Source organism: Lipotes vexillifer, unplaced genomic scaffold (genome assembly GCF_000442215.2).
Source record: "Lipotes vexillifer unplaced genomic scaffold, Lipotes_vexillifer_v1.1 scaffold1024, whole genome shotgun sequence".
In the NCBI taxonomy this organism is placed as follows: domain Eukaryota; kingdom Metazoa; phylum Chordata; class Mammalia; order Artiodactyla; family Lipotidae; genus Lipotes; species Lipotes vexillifer.
This window is the reverse complement of record NW_006773994.1, coordinates 42,937-52,525: the sequence shown is the minus strand read 5'-3', so window position 1 is coordinate 52,525 and position 9,589 is coordinate 42,937. Positions and strand designations below refer to the sequence as shown.

At 35.5% G+C, this 9,589-nt stretch overlaps 1 pseudogene; it reads left to right on the top strand.

Moving 5' to 3' along the window:
* Positions 1-4,291: 4,291 nt before the first annotated feature.
* On the top strand, positions 4,292-9,132 carry LOC103089738 (NEDD8-activating enzyme E1 regulatory subunit pseudogene; annotated as a pseudogene).
* Positions 9,133-9,589: the final 457 nt, after the last annotated feature.

The following is a 9,589-nucleotide window of genomic DNA, read 5'->3' as shown; positions in this document are numbered from 1 at the left end:
CAGGCATTTAAATTTAGCCTGGTATTTCTTTTATGGAAAATATGATACATTTAGGGAAAACCGTGTAATTTTTTAAGTGACAGAATTTGAGGAATAAAAAGTTTAATAACTGTAATTTTTTTTTATAAGAAGATGTTTGGGGTAGGAGTTTATTAATTAATTAATTTATTTTTGCTCTGTTGGGTCTTCGTTTCTGCGCGAGGGCTTTCTCTAGTTGTGGCAAGCAGGGGCCACTCTTCATCGCAGTGTGCGGGCCTCTCACTGTCGTGGCCTCTCTTGTTGAGAAGCACAGTCTCCAGACGTGCAGGCTCAGTAGTTGTGGCTCATGGGCCTAGTTGTTCCGCGGCACATGGGATCTTCCCAGACCAGGGCTCGAACCTGTGTCCCCTGCATTAGCAGGCAGACTCTCAACCACTGAGCCACCAGGGAAGCCCAATAACTGTAATTCTTCTGTACTTATGTGACAATTTTGTCTAGTTGCAGAGTGAAATGCAGTAAAAATCATTGTGCTGGCAATGAAATTAGCAAGTATATCAGAGTTCCTTGATCCTTTTATTTATTACATTTCAAAAATGCCACTAGTCACACACTGCAAAATATCTTCATGTAATATGAACACATCTTCCAGGTCATTTTTGCAAATGTGGATAATAAAATTCATTGTTCTCCTTTTTGCTACTAGCATGATATACTCTCATGCTATGGGTGCTTTAAAAAATGTTGGACATGGGCCATGTCGTAATCAAGTAAAAATATTTAGGCTAGGCTAGATAATTCAGATAATTTAGATGAGGCTAGATAATTTCCCAAGCACTTTTAAGTGGCTGCAACTTAGTTCTCTTAAACAACATTGGCTCCATTCCCGTCAACAGATTGCAAAATAGAGATACCTGTCAATGGGAAGTTTTTCAGAAACTCCTTTCAGACATTGACAAGATGAATGATCTGTCTTGCAGGTGCACTATTTTCAGGTTCTTTGTGTCTAGTAAACAGACACCACAAGTGGTTTCCTGTCAGGCAGGTGCCAATGAAAAGTTTTCTTTTGCCTTTTTGAGAATAGGTAATTCACTTCATTAACTAAGCAGAAAAAATATCAGGCCCATTTTGTTTCTACACCACAGGTAACAAGTGATTTTTTAGTAACAGACATAGTTCTAGGGTCCACACATATCACATATCCCTTTAGATTTAATAACTAGTATACCTAACGGCCACAGCCATTAGGATTTGAAAATATTTGTTTTAAAAGGATAAGTTTGATCACTTTGTAGGAAGTAACACATAAGCCTTAAAAACAAATTTCTTCCAAAAAGTGATAGGAGTTAGAGGAGAGCATATTAAAAATGGAAAAAAAAATATTTGTTTGTTTCAGTCCTCAAATCTTTACTGAGTACCGGCCAGATGCTATGTCCCATGTTATACAATGTCTATCAGGTCTTTCTGTGAGTTATTTCTACTTTTCCTTCAGGCCTCAGCTGAGGAATCTTGTCCACAGAGAAGCCTTCCAAGAGTGGACCTTGTATTGTTTCATTCCCTTGTCATATATCACTATATCCACCTTTATGAATCAATTATGAATATTATAATTGTTAATATACAATGTGTGCCTTTCCCAACTCTCTGTAAGGTTCCAGAGATTAGAAACTTTGTCTGTTTTATCAACCCATCTCCAGTACCTATTACTGATTGCCATAAAACAGTTGCTCAATTGTTTCAGTATATGTATCTTGCATAAATGCAAATAATGAAAAATAAAATAATAATATGTAAAATGTAGATCTGCTAAAAGATACAGTAGGGGCCTATGACTTATATAAACCCTGGTACCTGTAAAAGTCAGGAAAATTTTCATAGGGAGAAGACAATATAATTTACTTTGCAAAGAAGGTAATCAGGGCCAAGCAGATATAAGGGCAGTAGAAAGGAAAAAAGGGTGTAAGCCCAGAATGTATGGAAATCTACAAACTGGAGCATAGACTGTGAGATACAGAAGTGCCAGGAAATGAATCCAGGGAAGCAACGCTTTCTAGTGGTCAAGCAGCAGTGACAGTGGCAGCTGCCACATCACTCCCACATTTCCATATACTGTGCCAGTAAAGAAGCAGTGGACCAAATGGATTTCAACAGTTTAATATTCACTCTGCAGCAGGCAGCATGAGCTTCGTGTTTCTTTTCCCCGTCCCCAAGTCCAATGGGGAAGATAGGAAGCAGGCCCAGGTGAACAATGCACAGTGGATCTATAATACAACTGAGGAACCCAAGCTTTGTAACCCCACACGCCCTTTTTTATAAAGAGAAACCTGAACAACCTTTGCCTGGCAGGGAGGCATTATCTTTATTATCCTAGTACAGAAATATATCTGCCTTCTGACCAAGAGGGAGAAACTACCTCTAGCTTCTGCAGCCGTCTGCTATGCAAACCTCCTTGGGAACAAACTCCGTCACAAGGTAATGTAGAAACGTCTTGGAGAGAACTGCTCCTCAACAGTGGTGAGAATACATTTTTGGAAAGGCTTCTTTATTCATTAAGACATTTTAATTTATATTTTTCTGTTGATGGGGAGATAATGACTAACCGTATGTGAGTGAAAAGTGGTACCATATTTCTAGATGAGAGAGTTAAAAAAATGTTCTTATCAAGGATGATAGGTGAGTAGTAGTTGCCTCGTATCTCAAATACCCAAACACTAAATGCCTAGAATATCCAACCAATTTAGTCACTGGACCTATCTTTTGAGACATATGCATAGAAACTCTTAGTGGAATGTAAATTTATAGTGATGACTAGAGTTCAAAACTTTTCTGGGTTTCCTTAGAATTTTGTGTGTGTCAATTCACAGCTTTGAATTACCCTTCACATTTTATAGCACATAAAACCTTTCTGGCATATAACGTGATTCTTTTGTTAATCTGATTCATACCACCTTCCCAAAAGCCAGATTTTCTTTCGTCTCCCAAATTTCAATAAGAGATGTTTTTTTCCTCCGTGCAATGACTTATTTCAGAACAGTAACTTTTTATGAACTATATCTATTACAAAGTTAAGTTTCAGAGTTGCTTTACACTTAGATCTTCTTCTAGTAAAAATGTTCCCACAGTGAAGATTTTCTCTTTGAAACATTAATAAAGCTGAGGAGATGATGTTAGGTGTAGAAAATGAGAGCTATATTCTTTGCTTTCTAAACAGGTATTAAATTAAAATTAATCATAAATTTAATTCACCAGAGATGGTGGATGTTTGAAGGAAAACAAGAATGAAAATGGGTCTAATTCACTCATTTGACATTTATTTAGTGTTTTATATAGTCTAGGCCTTCTCATGTTTTTGTGGAATCACAAGAAAAGAATAATTCTTGGTGTATACCCTCAAGGAGCTTTCAGCATAGTGAGATAAACAAAAGGAAAAAACCCTTTTTAAAAAGCATGGAAACCTTGAATACGTTAATACACACAGTAGCATAAGAAGTTTCTCCCCATGGAGATTTATACAAAGTTGTTTAGCAGAGAACCAGAATGAGATAGTGGTTTTGAGGTATGAGTAGAGATTAATAAAGTAGAGTGAAAGGAATGATAGAAAGAATGGTTATGTCACATTAAAGGAAATATGTGAAAATGTGTGTCATTTTAAGGAAATCCTAGAATGTGTGTGAGGGGCAGGGCTGGGATTACAAGCTGAAGGAGTCACAGGAAAGGGACAGGATATGAGACTACAAAGGTAGGTTGGAGCAGGTCACAAATGTCCTTGGATGCCTTGCTGCACAAGCGCTTTGATTTTATATTTTTAGAGGTGATATAAATCAACAAGAAACTTTTGACCCCTGTTCTAAAAAGGGTAATTCAAAAATATTGTGGGAGTGTTTTGGGAGGAGACAAACCTGGATGCAAGGTAGGACTCCAGTTGAAACTGGAACATTAGAAGTGAGAACTGTGAAAAAATAAGGAATTGGAATATATTTCCAAAATTGATAATATTTGGTAACTGGCTGTTTGGGGTATGGGTATGAAAACAGAAGTAAGAAAGATCATGAGATCTGGAGTTCAAACTAGAAATAGATTAGTATTTTGGAGAGACTGAAAATGAATTCGAAAGTAAGATTAACATGAAAAAGAGCTTAGAGTTCATCCAAGTTGTCATCCAGATGCCTTAATGCATTCTATGAAGCAGAAAACTTTATTTAATGTGACTGTGTATTAGTAACTTCACTGGAAGGTCTGAACCTAGAAAACAGATATGAACAATCTGATTCATGTCCCTCTTTGCACTTAATCAATGAAATTGCAAATCAACAAAATGGAGTGTAAATAACTTGGCAGTTTTTCTAATAGTGTTGTGGGACTAATTATCAATAAAATCAATGTATTGTATACCAGAAATATCCTATTGAAACTTTGCAAAATCAAAACAAACAAATCGTGTGTTTATTTTCTTCCCTTGTGAAGGAGGAAATGATTGGTCAATGTAACTGATATATCATTATGTGAAGTATAGTACTAACAACTGTACACCTTTCTCAGTGCTGGAGCACTGCCTAGAAAATAGTGTGTCCTTAAATAAGTATTTGCATGAAAGAAAAACTCATCAGTTCTCCAGATGTTATCTGCAGACTCTAGCATGTCAGTAGAATTTAAAATTTTACACATGACCTTTAATAATTCAAGTTATTCTTGTGTTAACTATTTTAACATCTGATATTAAGCTTATAATTGCATAAAAGTCTTTAAAGGTGCTCAGTAACTTTTTGTTTGAGGTCATATTTCCCAATAGCTGAACTCAGGCCCAGCCCAGGAGAACTCAAGGATCACAGCGGTTTAGTGTGTCAGTGAAGAGATGGGTGCCCCTCTGTGAGTCTGGCACTATCTGATCTGGGTTATAAACTAGCAAAGCTCAAAGAATACATGCCTTCCCTGCTCAGACTCAGATCTACTCAGAGAATGTGCCTCTACCTTAAACATGAAAACTCCTAGTAATTCCTCACCCCTACAGGGCTGGGTTTGTTCAAAACTGGTATGACAATTTGGCATTTGGAGAGTGTGAATTAGGATAAGGGCAAGTCAGTAACCTTGAGTTATGAGGTCATGATTTACAGAATACCGATAAGAGGTCTTGGCTCCAGAGGAACTGTATTTATCTGAATCCTGGTACTGCCAGTTACTTATTGTAAGTATCTAGTATTCAACACTTGTCTGATCATTCCAAAATAATGGTTGGTGTTAATTATATGCCAATTATCATCCTTGGCTCAAGGAATACAGAAGAAAACAAGACAAATGCATTCTATACCCTCAGAGAGTTTACATTCTTATGGTAGAGATAACCAAAAAAAAAAAAGTTAAATGAAATATAAAATTAATATTGTAGTAAAGAAACTAAAATAATATTACATGATGGGGCAATACAGGAAAGGGGACATATTGAAAGAAAGGCCAATTCAAGTCTCTACTGAAAACCTCTCTAGGATTTACTAGGAGCAGGGCATTCAAGGGAAATACCAGGGTACTGTACATCATAGACAATCAGAGTGGGGAGGCATCTGCTAGTCCAGGGCTGCTCTAATAATCACTTACTGAAGACCAAAGATAAAATAATCGGAATGGAGTAAACTGATGAGATACCAAGTTTAATTTTTATTGCATGCCTTTTTCCTTCAGCTGTGCACATATAACATTCCCACAGAATGGGACTTGCCCACAGAACACACCCTGGTTTTAGACAGGACCCACTTCTTTACACTAAAAATTATACTTCATCATTATTACACAGATATGGGGTGATAAGGCAGATACACCAGTATAAGTTCAACATCACTCCAGAATATAGAACTCAACATGCCCACCATCCTGTTTGCAGGACACAGATATCCTTCTATGTAGCACACGAGGAACACATCTATTACAACACTTAGGTATTCAAAATTTACATACAATTTCTCTCTATATATATCCTGTGATACTGTTTGATATTCAATCTGGGACAGAAACTGCAGTATTACTCCCCCCCTTTATATTTTGCTAATATATTTTGAGAGTGCACATTGAGATTAATTATATAAGATATATATTGGTGGTTATGAAGAGTGGTGGTTAAAGCATCTGGAGACTGAAAATAAGCCCATATGTCCTTGACTTAAGAGGGTTTTTTTAAAGCTGATCAAAACTGATGAAAAAAAAAAAAAAAAAAAAAGGCAGGTATCTCTTTGAAGCCATTAAAGAAGAGGTTCTTTACACACATCACATACGCATATACTACTTTCTGGGCAGTGTATATTGTTGAGACAAACGATAATAAAATGATTTGTCAAACTTATGTACCAAGGACAAATAACAAAATACTAAGAAATCCCATTTAATTTTCTTTCAAATGCCTAAAGCTGAACTCCTGATTAAACTGGTTATTATCTGTGATGATTTAAAAAATTTCTCTCAACGTGGACAAAACACAGTAGAGAAAATACTTCCAGCAAAAAAAAGTGACGTTGGTTATGAGAACTAAAAACTGATTTTTTTTCATATTCCTTTTATTTAAATTCATGGCACTGAATTTGTGATAAAATTATAAAAATAATAGAGATTCACTAATGTCACCATTTTAACAAGGACATTTGGTTTTAATATAATAATGGATATATGAACACATTTCCATTCTGAATTATGCAAGTACAGTTGACCCTTGAACAACTCGGGGGTTAGGGGCATGAATCCCCTGCATAGTCGAAAATCCAAGGATAACTTTTGACTCCCCCAAAACTTAACTACTAATAGCCTACTGTTGACTGGAAGCCACATAACATAAACAGTCAACACATATTTTGTATGTTATATGTGTTATATATGAATTCTTACAGCAAAGTAAGCTAGAGAATATAAAATGTTGTTAAGGAAATCATAAGAAAGACAAAATACATTTATAGTACTATACTGTATTTATCTATACTGTAAGTTTACTTTGCCTGTTTACAAGATGAATTGTCTGTCAGTACCTACATCAATATTGCCTTATATGATACAAAACACTGTAGATGTTATACATATTACTAACACTAGACATAAAAAAGGGAAAAGATAATGTGAAAAAAATCATATTTATTTACAGATATAATGATTCATGCATTGATAATGAACAAGTAGCAACATGATTGCTTTATGGTAGCCTAATGCCAAATGACTACATGACAAAGGTATAAGTTGAAGATTCTTTGTAGTTTAGAGAGTTTACACAGTTTATACTGGAGATTTCATTATCTATTACAAAATGGTCTTGAAATGAAATCAGAATTGAAGAGGTGTGTGTTTTTTTTTTTCCCCAAGATAACTAGTTTATTCTTATCCCTTTGGGACCTTTCTTTCTCACCTGTGGGGCTCAGTAAACAAGAATATCAAGGAAACATTCAATATCAATGGAATAACCAAACATATGGAAAGAAATGTTCACAGTGAAATTTCATTTCTATCTCACCCTGTACTGCATTAAAATATTAAAAATGGATTCAACTGTATCAAATCAACATGCTGTACACCTTAAACTTATACAATGTTATATGTCAATTACATCTCAATAAAGCTGGAAAAAAAGAAAAGCATTTCTGATTAAAAAAATACTGCAGGAGGTGATTGTGGCACTTTGCAGGGTCTTAGCTTTTTTCTGGGGGACAGGGTTACTGAGTTTATGGAGTAATCATGGGCAAGATTATGGAGTAATCATGGAGTTATTAGTGTCTGCTCATGTTTGCCTAATAAATGCAACAGCCACAGGAACCGCAATTCTTAAGAACTTGGTACTCTCAGTACTGATTCATTTACTATTATTGATGGATATCAGATAAGCAGAGATGTTAAAAACATTTTTTCTTACAAAGAAGCAATATCAGCAAGAACCAAGATCAAGTTGTCATGGAATTCTCATAACAATTAAATGACAATGGGTCTGAAAGTTTGTGGAAGTGAGTTTAGAAAATCTTCTGAACAACGACCTTTCTTTTTCCTGTAGCTTTACTACTATGGTTGCAGCTAGGCTCCCCAAAAGTACATTACTACCTTTGGCTGATGTCCTCTGGAGTTCTTAAATGGCTCTTTTAATCTGTAGAGGATATACGGCTAGTTGGCTATAGGAGTATCATTACAAAAGAACATCCAGATAATGGAATTTTACCCAGATAATGCACTGGAAGATCTACAACTGGATAAACCATTTCCTGAGCTGAGAGAACATTTTCAGTCTTATGATTTGGATCATATGGGGAGAAAAGGTCCATAGCCACACTCCACAGACTAATCATTGCTAAATATTTAGCACAGGGGAACAGTGAAACAAATGGATGAACACCTAAAATGTATAAAGAAAAAGAAGACTTTAGATATGTGATTAGATAAGGGGTTCTAAAGAATGAAATTGGCGCTCCAGAAGTGAATTTTGAAGAAGCTATTAAAAACAGAAACACAGCAATAAATATAACTCAGACTCCAATCAATATTGAAGATATATTTAATGATGATTGCTGCTTGAATATCAGCAAATAGACACCATCCTTTTGGATTTCAGCTTATGCCTTAAGTGACTGTGTGGCCAAGGAGGACCAAAGATGCCTGTTTGAGGCATAACTTCCTACATGATTGCAGATTTTGGTGTGTATATATAAAACCGCAAAATGTTTACTGTGTCAAAGCGAAGAAAGATGTTTTTTCTGTGAATGATTATGTTGACAAAGTACTGCAGTCCATAGGCCAAGCAATGGAAGCTGTTTCAGAGAAAGAATTAAATTTTTTCTGCAGTAATTCTTCATTTCTTGGAGTTGGTAGATGTTGATCTTTAACTAAAAAATGTGGTTTGGACACAATTAATAAAGATGGGATCATTTCCAGTATGAACAGTCCAGATAACGAGACAGTACTGTACTTAATGTTATGGGCTGTTGACAGATTTCATAAAGGACATAGGAGACATCCAGGGGTATTTATTAGGTTGAAGAAAACATAGGAAAGTCTTGTCTCACTGGTTTCCTTTAGGAATATAGGTTATCTGTAATGGTGAAAGATGATTATGTCCACAAATTGTGCTGTTATGGAACTGCTAAGCCACACATGATTACTGCTGCCCGACGGGTTACAACAGTTACCACCGAACATTGCCATTTTTAATAACCTACTTATATCTGCATGTCATAAACTTCAGGAACTTCCTCATTATAAAAGAAGCACCCAGGGCAGTGTGTTAATAATCAAAATTATAATTGTCTTCAGATTGTGCTCAAGTCTATAAAATTCAAAGGGAAAACTTCTAAATTGTTGTTTTCTTAATAATCCTTTTTCTCACTTGTAAAAAGAAAAAAATGTATTTCAAGTTATTCTGCCATCTAATGACACACAAAGGACTGATACTATCCTATACTCTTTATCATAATAAAGAGTAAACAATTTGGATGAAAACCTGATGCCCACATTCCTAATGAGGGTATTTGATAATGGTGGGGGAAAAGGAGAAATGATCACTTTTCTTCCTTGAATCACTCTGTCTTTGCTTGACTTTTTGGATCCTATCCTCACTTGATTTTCTTCTTACACTCTATTTTTTTTTTTTTTTTTTTTTTTTTTTTTT